Genomic DNA, 19582 nt, shown 5'->3' with positions numbered 1-19582 from the left:
TTTAGTTTATGTTTTGTTCGGTAGAAAGGAAGGAGTTGGCGTGGAAGAAAGATAGGAATGAATAAACAAATTTCCTTGGTTTAATAGAGATGATATAAGGAGAGAGATGATAACAGGAAGGATGAATGATCCCTTCAAATATGGACGAAGAGATGAGGAAAGACAAGTAGGCCTATTATGAAAGTTTTAAAGTATAGTATCATCCTTCATAAAGTTTTAAAAAAATTCACAAATAAAGTAAGTGATGGGTTTAATTGGTAAAAATAATTTAAAACTCTCTCTTCCCTTCTTTCCAACCAAATTAAATAAATAGTCAATTTTCACTCTCTCTCCCCTTCTCTCCAACCGAATTATATAAATTGTTAGTTTTTTCTTTTTTCTTCTGTCCAACCGAACAAAAAAAGGAAATAACGATATCTCTTCTCTAGTCATGTCCATCTATCCCTTCTATCCATTTTTTGTTTTCCCTACTGAACTAAGCATAACTATTTTAGTAGAAAAAGCATCCAAATTTGATCCAAGTAATATTTAAAAAATATATATAAGTGCCACTGCTAATTAAGATGGTAAAACCTATTGATTGTTATGTCTGAATATATGGTTGTGAGTGTGAGAAAGAAAACCCTATTTTACACAACACGGGCAATTTACAAAACCTTGAACATTGTTTGGTGGATGAGAAGAAATGAAAGCATAAAAGGGAAATGCTTGGGCCTCGCTTGGATTGCAACTATAAAATTGTTTTTAATAACATTTTTCAAACAATCAAAACAGAAAACAATTTTCAGTTTTTTCAAGTTGAAAAACTGTTTAGTTGGGAAAATTACAAATCAATTTCCAGAGGACAAAAACTTATAAATCTGCTTCGTTGTATCTACAGAAAATAGTTTTATAAAGTAAGAAAATAAATAAAGTATATAAGTGTTAGAGGTGCATTCATTTAAACTAGTATTTTTAACTTAATAAAATTTGCATAAATAAAGGAATGGAAAAAATATTATATTGTATTGTATTGTATTAATAAAGATTACATAAATATCCTATATATAGGAGAAGGTTTGGGGGTAGGTGAGTGATTAACAAGTAACCTATTGTTGGCTCTATTGTGGTTTACTCTTTGAATGACACATACAAGTCTTAAAGGCTAAAGGCTTTGAAGTATGATCTTTTACTTACAAGGATATATTAGTCTTTCTACATATGGAAACAATCTTTTTTCACTTGTTTTGGTGCTATATTACATTACAGAGATTATATAAGGGCTGAATTGAATTTTCAATAGGCTGCTGCAAACAGTTTTGGTCTAAGTGACATGTGGTCTCAGCAAGGGTATTTCAAGTATCTTACTTACATCCTTGTGTGAAGGTACATTGTATCAATTCAGTTGACAGAGATAATTTAAATCCCTTGTGTGAAGGTACATTGTATCAATTATGCTGAGAATTACCAATTCTTTTGTATGCACAACAAGTGTAAATCAAAGGGCATTTCTAGAAGTTCATGTACAATTATGTTCACAAGCTGTATAATGGTTGTACTAATGACACATGCACAGTGGTCCTTCAGAGAGAATATTATATCAATCTTGCTTTGTCTCTAAGCAAAAGAATTACAGGTCTGTCATATGTGTACATGTAAGCTGTGAATGAGAATGCCATTAAAGGGACTCGGTGTGCTATCCAAAAGGGGTATTACGGTCCAATCATCACTAAAATATCTTAATATTTATTTTCAAAAGATTGGTTGCTGGTGACTTAATCTTATCTACACTAGGGCAGCAAAATGTCAGTATAAATATATTGTTATATTGGCTGCAGTGTGTGTGCACAGATTGTAGGCCTTATGAGCTACATTTGAGCAACTATGTATGAGAAACTCGAGATTTAAGATATTGAGTGAATTTCAGAGAGATTAAACAAGGGTCTGAGCTAAATTTAAACTCTGAAATCATCATGAGAAGTGCATTGATTCACTGAAGATTAAATGAACCTGTGAAATTGATTTTCTGGTGCAAATGAGAGGCTGCAGAAGGTGAAAATAAGTTGGGGCTGTTTCTGAGGCTGGAATAAGGTTCAAGTAAGTGTGTTTGAGTTGTTTATATCTGCAAAAGGTGCTCACTTGTACAAAGTTGAGCTGAAGTAAGATTTCATATCTCTAACATTTGTTAAATATGTTTTTCTAGTTTAGCCTCTTAATCTGAGTACATTGTGGTTGTATCTTGCTATGAGCCACCTGTTAATCATTCTAGCAAGTTTCCATAATTAATTAAAGGCTATTAAAGTTCATGATTTACCAGAAATAAGATCAGTTATATGTTTGGCCTTATAAACCTCATTTGTTAGGGTTTTAGGCCTATTAAGTGACAAAACTTGAGTTGTGAATAATCAATGAAATAATTTGTTATATAATTACTGACCATCAGTTGAGCAAGTTTGTATATGTGATTCAAGTTTAAAGAAATTGATTTAAGGACTGTGCAGCCACGAAATTACAGATTTATCCTTAGACAACAGTTTTTTGTAGAAACTAACTGAGAACAATTTTAGGGGCTTAAATTTATATATACCTTGATATGCTTGACATCTGGGATTCTGTGTGAACATAATCCAAGGTTATGAGAGTGTTTTTCAGGCCTGAGACCTTGCAGAATACCATTTTTACCCTCAGAGTGGAGGCATTACAGTAGCACCAAAATTGACCTTGCAGTGAACTATTTTGTTACTAAATGTATGCTACATTGGTCTAATCTTGCTTTGCTAATTGGGAACATTTTATGTGCAAGTGTATATTGATTATATAAAGCTGTGAGAACCTAAATTAGCACAAGTTTCATGTGGTTTGACAGATTTACCCTTGCTAGTTTGAAGACCATGGGTTATTATGTTCCAAGCCTATTGTGAACTGAGATTATTATTCTTTGCTCCATTCATTGTTGTAACCTATTGAACAAGTTTGTATTGTGATATTAAGGCTGTGGAAATAGAAGAAAAGTCAGTGGTAAGGCTACAGGGGGATTTGATAGATATACCTTTGATTAGGGTTTTGAAGCCTTATATGCAACAATCTATTGTGTATCTTGTTGTTCATTGTCCAAGATTGATTTGAGCAAGCTTATTTGGCTGAGACAAGACTGTGGGAACCTAATTTGAGCATCAATTGAAGCTGCATTGTGTTTTGACAATTTTATCGCTCTTTGTTGCAGAAAAGTGAAGACTAGGGTTTTACATTGTTCTATACTTAAGGTTATGTATTCATTATTATCTTGTGTTATAGCTTAAGTTAATTGTACTTGGTGTATTGACACCTTATTCTTGTGTTGATTAAGCTATTGAGACGTTTAGAGTCCAAGCAAGGTTGTTTATGGTAGGGGGAATGCATTTGTGCACATTGTTAAACATGTGTGTGTGTAGAGGTTATGAAAGTCAGTGTCCTAGCTAGTACAAAGTGTGTACAGATAGTGGGGCAACTAAGTGAGTAACTACTTGCATACAACAAGTGGAGATGATAAGCTAGTATGTGTGTATTGGTTGTGAAAACTAGTGTTTGTTCTTGTACAAGGATGTGTGCAGAGAGTGAGACAGCTAAGTGTGTAATAAGGTACATACAATTAGTGGATGCTTTTATTGGGTGTGGCCAAGAACCAAGGTTTTTCCCTATTGAGAGGGTTTCTTTGTATACCTTGTGTTATGTGCCTCATATGTGCATGATTGGTTTTGTTGTTGACAAGTAAAAAGTTTAATCAGACTAATTCACCTCCTCTTGGTCTAACACCTATAGATACTAATATGATAGTTAAAATCATATGTGGTAATTTATAGTATGTAATAAACTTATATGGTGGGTAAAAAGGTAAACTTATAATCTAACATCCCCTCTTAAACTCAAGGTGAGTATGAAATCCAACTTGAGAAGGCAAGATCATAAAAGTTGATGGAATTTTGGTGGAGATGGGTTTTCACCCATGATGAAGAGGCACGATTAACAGCAGTAGTGTCACATCACTTGCCATGTCATAACTTCAATTCCTCAGCTCAATCCCTACGCCAAGAACATGCATGCCTTACAACTACTCATCAATATATTATCCATGAAACGGGGCTACAACTCGGGCGAGTTGGACACTTAACTCGGGCTCAGCCCAACGTACAAATCTTCAACCCAAGCACATGGATAATTCCGCATACTAAGCCCAAGCCCAGCCCATACTTAATTTTTAAAACGCGGGCTGAACTCGGATTCTTAATTTAAGTTATATTTTCGGGTTTTCTTGGGCTTTTAAGTCAGGCTCTCAATTTTATTAGTGTTTTAAGTTGAAGTGGCATATATTTTGACAATAATATCAATATGCTGCCTTATTTTGAACCTGTTTTGTTGTATGAGTTTCAAACTTTCAGTTTTAATACATTACAAAACATTAATAATAAATAAGTTCAAAACATACCCTCATAACCAACATTAATAATAACATTACAAAGCAAAGAAAAAATTGTTGGTTTAACTCCATGCTCCTCTCAATTTCCATGCTCCTCAACATTCATCCTCCAATCTCCATGTTCCTCATTCCTACAAAAGGGATATGACAATATCAAATTATAGATAACTTGTATATATATATATCATTTTTCTCCTTGAATTTTGTTAGATGACTCTAAACTAGTGCAAACTCCACATTCTCCAACTTTAAACTCCAAACCTATATGCAAATCAGAATATTAATTATTTGTCAACTACAGAGAGATCACAAAAACAGGCAGCTTTAAAATAATTTTATATACATATAAAATTAATAAAGAAAGTGAAGGAAAGTAATACCTTTCTCTAAATCTTCCAGTTCTTCTATTTTTTATTCCATATCAATAGATGTTAATGAACTCCTCAGCCAATCTTGGGCACAAATCAAGCACTTAACAATGTGAGGAGTTAAGGAACTACGAAATGAGCCAAGCATTCGTCTTCTGGTGCTTAAAGCTAATTCCGAAGCCACCGTTGAAATTGGAATTGCCAAAATATCTCTAGCCATTTCTGAAAGGGCAGGACAAGAAGAAGTTTTTACTTCCCACCACGCTAAAATATCAAAATCCGACAATTCCCCTTCAACAGCATCATACAAGTAACGTTCTAGGTCAGACTTAATCACCTCCCTTTACTCATTTCTCAAGTAGTTATGCCAATTCCTCCTATTCTCATAAAAAATACTATCCACCCCCTCAATGTCATCTATATCAACATCAGCATTTGTTTTAGTCGACTCAACATTTTTTGCCAACTCAATTGATGAATAATATTTATAAAGTTCAGCCATGACATCTCTTATCTTCTCCATCAACTCTTCAACCTTGGTATCCGAACAAAATTTTGCAACACAAAATTTCACAAACCCCAGCTTGTAACGAGGATCTAAAACCACTGCTATGATCAACAAAATATTAATTTTGTCAATATTGCAATACTTCTCAAACTTTAGGATCATTTTCTTTGCCATATTACTAAAGAAAGCATTTTCATTTTTTAACCACTTTTACAGCAAAGTTTGAATTCCACTCACTTATTGAAAATAGGAATTAGAGGTAAAATACTTAGACCCCGATATACGATTTGTGACAATGTAAAAGTGCTCCAAAACCTTGTGCAAGTTCTTTCCTCTCAACCAATCCTCTTCAAATGGAGCACCCTTTGCAAAAGTTAAATCTTGTTCCTCTAACCGCTCAAAGGCTTTTTGATACCCAAGTGCTGCACCAAGCATTAAATATGTTGAATTCCATCGTGTTGGAACATCCAAACACACTGCCCTTTTAGATGTGATCTTCTCCACCTCAGCACACTTCTTGAAAGATTGATAACGAGAACGAGAACTCCTAACATACTTCACTACTTCACGAATCTTAATAATGGAATCACTCACCTCATCAATTCCATCCCTCACTATCAAATTCAAGATGTGTGCAAAACACCTTCCATGAAACACCTTACCCTCCAATATCAGCCCACTGCGCTTATTGAACTTCCTCTTCAAAGTTGAAACTATCGTGTCATTACAACTTGCATTGTTAACAGTTAACGTGCAAAGTTTATCAATTTTCCACTCTAACAAACAAAATTCAATAGCTTGTGCAATGATGTCACCATTATGTGGAGTTGGAACCACAAGAAAATTAATATTTTTTTTTTTTTTTTTTTTTTTGCAACCTCCAATCTTTATCAATATAATGTGTCGTAAGACACACATGGCCAAGATTTTGGATGGAAGTCCACAAATTAGTGGTAAGACAAATTCGCGAGATAAATAACTCAAAAATCCATCTAAGTTTGCATTTCTCAGCTTTATATATATATATTAATGCAATCTTTTGTCATTGTAGTTGAAGAAAACAACTTAAATTTTGGCTGTAACACACTTAAAAACCTTTTATATTGAGTTTTCTCCACAAAACTAAAAGGAAGTTCTTCAACAATAATCATTCTTGCAAGCTCGTTACGACAACCTTCTTGGTCAAACTTCCAATTACTAACACTAGAACCATCACCTCCAAAACTTAAGATTTTTTTAGTAGGGTCTTTATTACCATCATACTTTGAACAGATTCTTAAGTGTTGAATAAGAGTGCTAGTTCTATTCTTAGTAGGACAGCTATATAAGCCCCCACAATAATTGCAATTAGCCTCATTAGATGCTCCCCCCTTCTTTTGGAACTTATGTGAAATGATTCCACACTTCAGATTTTGGTGGATAACTCTTTTTCTGCAAGGTTGGCGTGGTTTTTATTATGGCTTCATTTGTTGCCTTTGTCTCTCTTTTTCACCATCCCAAATTTTCAATACTTCTAAAACGTATGTGTGAAGAAAATGAAAAATAAAAAATGCTAAGTCAATCAATAATAGCAAATTGTGTGTATATATACATTTTTGCTTCAATTTGCAACGCAAAACAACAATAACAGAGATTGAACTAATAGAGAGTGACAATACAAGACAGAAGCAGAAAGGGCATTCAAGTTACAAAGAACAAATAAAAATAAAAAAATAACAAATTGTGTGTGTATATTTTAGCCAAGTCCACTTCTTTAAAGTGAGATTTTTTTTTTTATAAAAATGAGGCAGCCCGTAGTGCACCTTTGTCATGAGAGTCATAGGCTATAGGCAGAAAACAATGGATTCAACATTAAAACAAAAAATAAATAAAAAATCTGTAGTACCTACCGATGTGATAGGAGACGATGACGGAGGACGATAGGACAGAGGACGTCGATGAAGGAGGATTGCGGGACACACGTCGATTACGGAGGGTAGAGGACAACCGACGTCAATGAAATTACGGAGGCAGATGACAGCCAACGTTGATGAAACTTGAAACTTTGAAAGAGAGGAAGTGTTTGAAACTTGAAACTTCAGAGAGGAAATGTTTGAAACTTGAAACTTTGAAAGAGAGAAAGTGCTTGAAACTTGAAACTTTAGAGAGGAAGTGTTTGAAACTTTTAAAGAGAGGATGATTTGAAGCTTGAAAGTTGAAACTTTGAAAGATAGGAAGACTGAAAGACAGATAGGTTGAGGAAGACTGAAAGTCTGAAAGACAGAAAGGGAGGCGCCTTAGAAATTTGGAAAAGAGTAATTATGGACTCAGTCTTTATTGCGTTTATGTTTAACGTGTAAAATTGTAAACTTAATTAAATTATTTATTAAATAAATACTAATAAATATTTAATAAAGAAATTTACTAATTAATAAAAATTATTAATTATTTATAACTTAAAATAAAACAAAACATTTTTTCTATCTCTTTATATATGTATAGGACCAGGTGGCACGTGCCCCCCTGAATTTTTTCCTTCCCTTATTATATATATATTTATATTCCTATAATATGAATATATTTTTTGAAAATGTGTAAAAGCCCCCCCCCCCCTTCAAATTTCTCCTATCCTTGTATACTCTACCCCCCTTCATATGTTTCCTTAAATATTTTTTTCTTTAATTGTCTCATTATATTCTACATATGTAACTTATTAATTTACCTCATTCCAAAAATATTAATCTCTATATATATCTACCTATTTCTCTTTATGTTTATATACTCCATAAACACTAATTTATATGTATTTAGTGTACAGTGTGCCCCCCGGAACAAAAATTCTGGCTCCGTCCCTGTGTATACACTCTATTAGTATAATAAAACACTCTTTATTACTTTAAAGGTAACTCGAGTTAATTTAACTCAAAACTCTAATTTTTTTAAAAAAATATTCAATCTTTTCACATTAATAAAAGGGTTGGTGTCTTAAAATGTACCTTGATTGAGGTATTTTCATTCAAAAATTTAATCTTAATTCATTAAAACATATTCGTGATTTCAAAGGAAACTCAAATAAGTTTAACTCAAAACTCTCATTTTCTTTCAAATATTCAATCTTTATACAATAAAACGGTCTATTGATACCAACGGCCAGTGGCCTAGTGATATAGGCCTCTTACTTCCTAAAGGGAGGTCATAGTTCAAGTCTAAGAAGAGATGTGTGTGTGAGAGTCCAACTTGAAAAAAAAAAAAAAAAAAACAAAAACAAAAAGGGTCTATGGACACTTAAAAGGTACATTGATTACGGTATTTTCATTCAAAAATTCAATTTTTAATCATTAAAACACTCTTTGTTACTTTCAAAGATTCAATATTTATACATTAATTGATATATTCTAATTCAAAGATTAAATTTTAACTCATTAAAACAATCTTCGTAACTTCAAAGGAAACTCAAGTAAGTTTTTCTCCAACGCTCCATTTATCTTTTTGTTTTAAATGAAATGACAAAAAGGTCCTTAAGTTCATTAATGTATCATTCACTATTTTATAATGTCATAACTACCCTTTATACAACTTAAACTTTTTTTTACCTTCTTTATTAGTTTTTTTTTTTCATGTGCTATACTTTCTTTTTCTTCTTTTTTCCCCGAGGTCCTTTCAAAGAAGATAATGTATTCCATACTAATAATTTTATTTTTGGTAATCAAAAGAGATAATTTATTCAATAGTGAATATATATATATATATATATATATATATATATATATATATATATATATTGTGCAATTGAAATAGATAATTTATTCAACAAAGATAACTTTGTTTTTTTTTTTTTTTTTTAGTCAAAAGATATAACTTTTTTTCTGGGTCTTATCAAAAGAGATAATTTATTCAATAGAGATAATTTTTTTTGTACTTTTTTTTTTTTTTTCTTGACAAAAGAGATAATTTCTTCAATAAATATAATTTTTTTGAGGGATTTTCTTCCTGCTAGAAGAGATATATATATATTTTATCCAGTCAAAAGAGGAAATTTATTCAACACAAATTTTTTTGGTAATTTTTTATAGGCCCGTCAAAAGTAATAATTTATTCAATAGAAATAACCTTTTTATTTTTTGGATCATATCAAAAGAGATCATTTATTCAATACAAATAATTTTTTTGAATCATCTTTTTTCATACTTTTTTTTTTTTTTTTTGAATCTTGACAAAAGATATAATTTCTTCAATAAATATAATTTTTTGGGGTGTTTTTCTTCCATTTTTTTCAATGTTTACTATTTCTTTTTGGTTCGGTCAAAAAAGGCAATTTATTCAACACACACACACACACACACATATATATATTTATATTTTGGTCCCGTAAAAAAAAAAAAATTTATTTTATTTTTTGTTTTATCAAAAGAAACCTAAAATATTAAATATTAGATATAAGGAGAGGAAATTTGAATGGGTTGTTGTGTCATTTAAAAAGTAATAATCATTTAGCTGTAAAGTTAGAGTTACAATTGATATTTCATTTAAGATTGTAGTGTACGTGTAGAAAAATGGACTGTGAATATGGCCTCCCCTTATAATTTTATATTATGTATGTATTATTAGTATTTATATATTTTACTAAGCAAAAGATTTCATAAGGAGTGTTGGAGCATAAATGGTAATGTTTGATCCTTTCCTCTAAAGGGTTGGGAGTTCAAATCTCTTTAAAACAATAGTTTCTTATATTTTTGTGGAGAAGTTTGAATGTGGCAGGTTGGTTGGGCTTGATTTTTGGGTTGGGTAGGCTTAATGTTTGGGTTCTTTGAGCGGGTTGAATGAGCTTTAGCATTTCGGGTGAGTTCGGGTTGGGCTTCAGGCTTCATAACATATCAACCCGAGCCCGGACCGAATTAAATTTAGGCTCAAACCTAGCCAGCCCAGAACAAAAAATAATTGTCCAAGCCCATAAAAATTCGGATTGGGCTCGAGTAAATTCTGGTTGGGCCCGCCCGAGTTGCAGCCCTACATGAAACACATCATAATCATCACGTCATAATATCCAAAATATGAAATTAACCATACAAATTATACTTTAACATTTCATCATAAAAAATTTGCATTTTTTGCACAAATATAATAGATCATCTTATTCACATCATAGATCAAGTAATCATGCTCACAACATCTCAATCAACGATTTATCAAAGACAAAGCATGCTAAAGTAAACATGCAACACATCATCAAGATTCCAACACACATAGTATCTCACAAAAAAACCATATGACTTATAGTTTAGACTCCTCTACCCCAAAAAAAACAACCCAAAGCTCCAAGCTTCAAACTCAAAATCCCACCAAAAGCTTGTAAGACCGGCATCAAAACGTAGCCCTTGAAGAGATCTACAATTTTGCTAACAATGGCTTAAACCAAATCTTCATCTAACTAGAGGAAATCAATAGAGAATGAAAAAAAATATAGAGAGAGAAAGAGAAGTGCAGAGAGATGGGGAGTGTGATCTGAAAAATGAGAGAAAAGAATGAGTGATGCCAAATAAAGCCAAGTCACCCACTTTTAGCACTTTCCAAAGTCAAAATCAAAGGAACCCTCAATGTCTAAAATGCCCATCAATGATCATCACATCCACCATAATCCCACAAAATATATTCTCATCCCTTAACCACACTAACAACCACATAACCACTACATAATTATATTCTTAAATAAATAAATAAACAGAAAATCCAGAAGGATACCAGGACCGATATGGCATGTAAATCGAGATGCGTTAAAAAATAAAATAAAGGAAAAATCTAAAAAAATACAGAACGTTACAAAGAAGTTGTGCATGGTGGGATTGATGTGGATCAATGGAATCATGTAGCGGTTAGATGGATTGGCTGGAGGACAACTGGAAGAGATCTTATGGAGTGCTACAGTAGGTCAATTAAGTTAAAACTAAGTGTGGAGTAAATCAATTATACATGATCCAACATTGAGAATTTATTGTTTTGCTGAGTCCGGAGGTAAACTGGTGTTCATCATGTTGGACTAGTTGTACACTTTTTTTTTTTAGTTAATTTCTTGGCCGAGTCAAGTCCCAAGGTTTTTTGATCTACTGTTGGAGTAGATTTTTTCTCGCATATCGGGTGTGGTAGGTTTTTTTTTTCGTAAATCTAGTGTGCAAGTCTCTTACTCTTTTACATTACTTTACTTTTTAATTGCTTAATAATTGTTATGTGATTGATGTATGTTCGTATACTTTTCACGTTGAAATCAATCTACATAAGTGTTTATGTAATGATCCGGTCATTTTCATTTCTTTCCCTTTCTTCAAATTTTGCGGATAAATTTTTTTTCATTGTCTTTTCCTTTTCGGGTTCGATTTCCCGCCTCTTAGTGTCGTCTCGAGTTCTCGGAAATGGTTTCTGAGACTCTTTCCTTTGGATTGACAACTTCCTTTGAGGACCGAGTCATTTCCACATTTTTTTGTTTTTTAACATTATTCATTTTTTCGTCTTTTCCCTTTTTCGTCCTTTAGTCATTTTTCATTTTTCCTTACTTAACCTCACTTTTTGTGCTCAGATTTGATTCCGGCTTGGCATACGTCCATGATATTTAAATTCCATGGCATCTACATTTTTAATTTGGTAGAAATGCATATTAAATGCTTACTTTCTTTGTAAAAGCCATGAAAATAAGACTTTTTGTAATTATCCATAACTTGAAGGGTTTTTGGGTAATTAAGTAAAGTAATTATTTTTTGTCTTAGGGACCATTTTGCAAATTAAATTAGAAGATATTTTTAAAAAGGACCTTTTTGCAATTTTCAAAAAATTTGACAAATGTCACATTCCTATGGTGCCACTTGTTGATTTTGTGGTGGAACCACTTGGAGGTTTAATCTCATGACACATGGAGGTTGGAGATTCACCCACTTGTTGTCCTAGGATTGGTGCACTTGTTGGCATGGATGGTTGACAAGTGTAGGGTTAATATTTAATCTTGGAAGCTTACTTGGATTCATGACAAGTGTAGGACTCACCTTTAGTCTTGCATTAGTGTGTGTGTGAGAGGTAGTGCAAGAGCACCTAGTGAGTGGAGAAGCCCACCAATTTAGTTTAGGGTTTACACATTTTAATTCATTCATCACTTTCCTCTCAAGAACCCTAAGGAAGTCACCATTGGAGAAAAGCTTGAATAGTAGTTTTGACTTCATTTTTTGTGCCATTTCACTCACCTTAGAACTTTGAACTTGGAATACTTTAGGCTCCTCCCACTCTCCTCTTCAAAACCCTTGAAGGATCTAGCCTAACTCCTAGTTTTGCTTTGGTATCTAGAGATTCAATTCTCTAGTGAGTTGAAGGTAGCAAGCTGAAAAATCTGTTTTGCTGACTGAAAATTTGGGGCGATTTCATTTCGGTGGTAATTGGGATTTCATTCCAATTGAGGTAGGGAATGTTTTAGGATTATTTGTGTGTTTTATTGTGTGTTTGTCATGATTATACAACATATATGTATGCCTTGTATCAAATCTAGAAAGTTAATAATTTTTATTTCTTTGTATAAGATTTAAAATTTATGATGATGTATAACTTTGATTTGAATTGTAACATGCTAGGAAATTATGCTTAGATATGTTGGTTAACATATATTAAATTTGGATCATTTGATTAAGAATTATAACTTTTATTTAATATTTATCTTTCGTGAAAGTTTAATTCACATGGTTGTATCAAGCATTAAATCAAGTTGTAATGTGGTATTTAAATAGGCCTTGGCATGTTCTCTAACGTAGATTAAATTGAGGGCATTTGGAATTGTTTAAAAATTTAGAGGAAATTAATTAATTAACTTGATTAATTTTGTTTTAAGTGTTTTAATCACTTAACTTGTCATTTGGTGTTATATATATGATGACCATGACATGTTTTTCAATATATATTAAATTGATGTTATTTGGATTAACTTGGAATTTAGAGAATTTAACTATTTATGTTTAATTAAATTCTACTTTATTACTCCATGGATTTAATTGCATTTTGGAAGTTGTTTCTATATTTAAATCATGGATTTGGATTTGATGTATGTTCACTTGATTACTTTTGAGTATTGGATAATATAGTTGTTACTTTTATATTCATGAGAATATGTTTTTCCTTATTGAATATATTGTTGCTATGTGTAAGGAACATTTTATATTTGACATCTTACATGCCATAGTAGTTGTGAATTTTGAGCATGTATTGTATAAGTTTCCAAAATTTGGATTGTGCTTGGTAAATAGTTGATATCTTATATATACATGTTGATATATATACGTTGTTGCACAATTTGTTGATTTTGGAAACTTGGGGATGTCGTTGTTTGGCTACGGCTAGGACTTGGTTCTAGTATGGAGGATTGTCCCTCTATATAGTCTAGTTCGCACATAGGGAGGTTACCCATGGGCTAGTAACCCTAAAGTAACTATGTTGTCGGTCTGATCCGGCGTGACGTCCGAGTATCCACTTTGTTTGATTTCCTATTTCATTTCAAGTTGATAACTAGATGTTATTGTAACTTGTTATTCCTTATTTGATTTCCTATTTTGAGCTTAAGATGTAGCTTTGTGAAAGCATGCTTCATGCGTTGTATTGGAAGTTCCATTGTTGGTTAAATTGCATCGATATCATAATTTGTGTTTTGATGTTCAAATGTAGTTTAGCAATGACCTTATAGATTCATTTTGAACATAGACGTTAGGTGGCATGACCCACACTTGTTGTTTTCGTATTTTGGATTTCAAGTTGAAGACTTTGAGAATCTATATCTTGTTGCCTTGTATAACATGTTTCCATATTGTTTGAATTGCATGAACAATGTGATTATGATATAAATGATCTAGGTAGCTTAGGATGCTCCCTGGGTCTCATCTTGACATAGACGTTAGGTGGCATGAGCCCCTTTAACATGTTTCACTATAAGGTGATAAAATTGTAAAATGCTAGGTCGATACATGCTCATCTCTTACGAGTAGCTTTATGTTACTCACCCCTACGATACTGGGGCATATTTCAGGTATAGGACTCAGGATTTGAACATTCCATTGCTCCTTGGATGGCTTACAGTTTCTATGTTTTTATTTTATGTAAGTGTTAGCATAAGACGCCTCTTTGTAGCCCTATTTGTTTAAACTTGTATTCGTTGATTCGTATATGTAAAGTGTACGTAAGTGCACCCTTTTCAATGTATTTAACATGTATGAGATGAGGCCAGAGGCCAATGACATGTATCTCGTTTTCTATGCACTCTTGTTTTCAAAGTTTATTATGAAAATATTAGAAAATGTTAAGTAATTGCTTCATAACTTTCGCATCGGGTGTTGGAATTTCATATCTTTTCTGCCCGGACTCAGAATCAGACGATTCTTAGGTCTAATTTTGTTCATTTTTCGTTGTCCTTCCAATGGTGTGCATGGTGGCACCCTTTTCAGTGAGAAATGACCATTTTGCCCTTAGTTCAGCTATTTTCGGGTTAGGCATTTGTAATACCCCCTAATTTCGGAACACGGGTTGATCAAGTCCGCGCACAAAATCAGGGGATATTTTACCAATTAAAGTATTTAAACAAGCACGGATTACAAAATGAAATAAAGAATAAAATAAAACGCTGAAGAAATCCAATTAATAGTAAATCCATTAATAACTTCCAAATGGTTACAACTCGGGAATCCCGTAACTCAAGGACCCCTTAACCAAAAGTTACTATTTAGAATTTCAACCAAATAAGTACTAATATCAACTGAAACAAAACTAATATCCTACTTTTACGTAAATAGAAGGAATGGATAAGTCCTCCAGCTGCGGATCCTCAACCTTGAGACTTGACCTTCTACAACCTGAAAAATAAATCGCGGGTTAAACCCTACGAGCAAGTTCTCTCTACCAAGCCTCTGAAAACCAATAAACAGATCATCTTTACCAAAACCATCCCTAATTAAGCTTTAACTTTAATATACGATACTACAAATATATATAAATACTTATATATATAGTGCAAGAATCCTACCAGTTAATAGGGCATTAAATTGTCAAAACCACTCACCAATAATTAATTATTAGTTATACCTAGACCAAGCCCCCCCTTTTATAATTTTCTCATAAAGTAAACCCCACTCACCTTAACTCCATCCTAAACAGTAATTTAGTCATCTACACATATAGCAATTTAAATATGCACCGGCAAATCAACCATACCATTTATAAATATATTTATTTATATACTAGCAATTCAACCATGCTTCCTTCAATATATTTACTATTACAATTAATTAGCAATTCAACCATGCTTCCCATATATGAAATTTATTCATAACCAATAAGGCAGTATATCAAAGCCTTTGGCAACTCATCCATGCCTACAATTCAACCATGTATTAACTTTAAACTTAACTCTAGGTATAATTATACATAGACTTCACATGCATATAATAAGCATGTCCTTAATTTAATAACCGTGTATCTATTACGATTTTAAATCAACCATACCATACACGAATCAAGTCATACCAAACAAGATTTATAATATTTAATAATCTTAAATAATATATATATACACATATATTTTATAATATATATATATGTGTGTATCATACATTCTATACCAATCGTTGACTATTTAAAATCATATCTATATATATATATACACATATATACACCTCCTTTCATTGCAAAAATATTTAATTAATTATATTTATACCACTAAATGCTACTAGGTATCTTAGTAACACTCTGAGGCTCTCAAAATATCAAGAACACACCCTCTAATGATTAATTTTAACCCTAACAAGCTTAAGATAAATACTGGAACTTCACCGAAGTCTCAAGCAACTTTCCAGGACCTCACACGCATCCCCACGCGCCTTCACGCGCCGCCACATACCCCTAGACTACTCCCACGCGCCTCCACGCGCTTCCCCTTACCGGCAGGCGCGTCCACGCGCCTGCACGCGCCCTCACGCGCCTGAGCCACTCTCGGCGCGTGTTGGCAGCTCCTAATTGGTTGTTGTTTGGTGCTCTTGGTAAGCCGCGATGCACTGGATCGTCTCCCTTAATCAACTACATCTAACCATTGACGCCGCATGTGTATCAACTTACAATGGACCGCATCACACCAGATCAATCCAACTAAATTAAATTAATCCTATGGCCTAGATCAACGAGTGCACCCTTTTCCTACGTACGCGACCACACTGGATAAAAATCCTATTGATGCGCAAATACTAGCCGCCTCCAGTGTGTTTGTTAAACAATTTAACATATATATATATATATATATATATATATATATATATATATATATATAACAATTTCTAAATTAACATTAAAAATATAAATTAATTTCAGAAATTGTTCAGAAAATCTCAGAAAAATCCCAAAAGCTCTATTTATTATTTTGGGCATAAATGAACATATACAATTAGATTAAAATCCATTTAATTTAATTAATCGTGCTACACAAGGTTAACGCAAAATATAAAAATTTTAGAAAAATAAAATTTAATTAACCTAACCTCACCTACAAGATCTAAATTATCAGAACAATGCATACATATATTCACATGTTTAATTCTATAATTTTGTAAAGAATAAATATGCTCCTCCAATCTGAATAATAATTTAATTTAATAAAATAAAATTATAATTTCGATAATCAAGGTGATAAGTTTATGAGTTCTAAGAGGAGAAGTAGAGAGGAACTCGCCTTTTCTTTTCCAAATCCGGTCTCCTCTTACGTTCTTTGATCCGGCCTCCTCTTCGTTAGCCCTTCTTCTTCTCTCTCTAATTCTCTTATTTTTCTAACGTGGAAAAACTCCTAACCCTAAAGTCTTATGTGTCTATTTATATACATACAAAAACTAAATCTTTTTCCCATTAAGATTATCATATAAAATAAATAATATTTATCTTTTAAATAATATAAATACATACATATATTTTACTATAAACATATATATATTACCTTCCATATATAACCATTAGTTAAATAAATTATATATACCTATATATATCAATATATAATTATATTGACATATATACCCCTCCACATGATTTAATAATGAATTAATATACACATGTAATTATATAGGTATAATTATGCAAAGATAATTATTAAATATCCTCACAACCACGGGCCTTTACCAATTAACCCAACAAGGCTTCCTTCAAGCCCAATATCACATCCGTTGGTCCAACTTCCTTTAATCCCAATACAAATAACTTAAATACCTAAAATAATTAAATTAAATTTAATAGCTACCAATAATTAACAATAAAGTTACACCAATATAAAATCACGCAAATCAAATAAACACTTCACTAACTAGCATTCCACAAATCAAACACCGTATAAATTTAACAAATAAAATTACAAAATATATAATTTAATTAAAACAATACAATTTACCTACGCACTTAATTAAATAAAACAAATCACAACTATCAAGCACCTAATTAAATAAAACAAATCACTTAAAAATAATAATAATAATATAATATAAATTAATTTAATTAATAAATCCTTTTTACAATATCGGGGTATTACAGCATTCTTGCTTCATTTGCTTCACTCATTTGAGTTCCGTGGCTTCATGAAGAGTCATTTTGGGGCTTTACGGATGACGTACATCTCTTGAGGTCATTTGGCTTCTTTCGCTTCTGCATTTCGGGTCCGTTATCGGGTCAAATTCCGGTTCATCACTAATGCACCGGGTTGAGAAATCCGGGTCGTTACAGTTTAAGTGTTCAAAGTAATTAACCAGATATAACGTATCACTGTTAGGTTGACAAAAATCAATTAGAGATTGATTGATTATTTATTTGGTTGTTTAATAAATCAGATTAATTAATTAATTTATTTAATAATTTATTTATTATTATTAAATCTAGTTTTGTTTACTTGAGGGTCAAGTACTTTACATTGTATATTGAATACAAGTTAAATGAATTCATTAATCAATATTTGAGTGACTATATCTCTGATATATTATCTTTCGCATTCAATTGAAATGGAATTGTGTGAATTTATATTAAAGTTAGAACTAGTCGAAAATTGAGAACTGACCTATTTATCCTCCTCTAGGTCATATCTCAAAATCATGTTCGCTGCATTCTTGATTGTGACTGGTTATAGTCTTAGTTAAGACCACTTCAGTTAGTCTCACTCTTAAACTATCTGATAGAATCCACATCATCATCTTGTTTAATGAAACATATCAAACACATTTTAGTGCTTCTATCATAAAGGCCGGTTAAAGTGGTACAATTCACGAATAATTCAATAGTATGAAAACCTTTTTCTGCCAATTATCATAACCCCATGGAAAGATCAAGACAACAAAGCATACAAATCAAAAACTTAACTTTTTCCCCCTTAAATAGAATTCTTAAAAGCACTAACAAAAAGACTATTGGAAGTAAACCCCAAATTGATTGAATTGGTCATGAACAATAGTTTAGCAACACAAGTCAAATCTATAATGGAATTCAAACAAGAACCCTATCTTTGAATTTCAATAATTTCCTATTTAATTTAGTTTCCCCAAACAAGAAGAAATAAAAGATTTTTGCCCTTATTTTCTCACTACTGCAAATCCAATGGTAGGCTTCGGATTTTAAAAGTTTCATTAAATTACCCATTTAGCTTCCCCGTGTATTTTAGAAGGGCGTTTTGGACTAGCTTCTCCAAATCTCTATTCTAAGACTCGAAGCTCTTTTGAAAAACTACCAAAACACTTTCTAAAATAGCTTCTTAGTCCAAAAATCAAAAGCAACATTTGAAAAGTCAATCCAAAGAGGCACTTATTCTATTATAGTATAGCAAACTAGGCTTAACAACCATGCATAAATATGAAGCATGTGAGATACTTAACACATTACCTATGCATAATCAAACCTCCAACTTCATTAGGAGGCTCGACAAGGATAAGGTTCCCATTGGATGGAGGAGGTGGAATGAATTCAAATTCCATTTTGGGAGAGTGGTCTTTTGGTTCAGCAGTAATTTCAGCCCAACTAGGTTGTCCAGAAGCTATTTGGCCAGACTCTAAAATCATACTCTTGTCACTTTTCAATAAAATACTTGCAGACTTGACTTTACCATTTTGGTGAAATGGGGTTAAGTATTGATTGGTAGGTAAGTCAGTTACATCAGAAAAAAAGTGGTTGGTTACAACCTTGGACTTTGTTTGACCTGTGTAATGTCCAACCTCACTAGGCGTGTGACTTAGTTCACCATGGTGGTAGCTGGTGTATCCAGTTGTGGCTCTTCCT

This window comes from Cornus florida, unplaced genomic scaffold, assembly GCF_030987335.1.
Source record: "Cornus florida cultivar Cherokee Brave unplaced genomic scaffold, ASM3098733v1 CherokeeBrave_3.0.0_Hap2_Chr02, whole genome shotgun sequence".
Classification (NCBI taxonomy): Eukaryota; Viridiplantae; Streptophyta; class Magnoliopsida; order Cornales; family Cornaceae; genus Cornus; species Cornus florida.
This window is presented reverse-complemented; position numbering follows the sequence as displayed.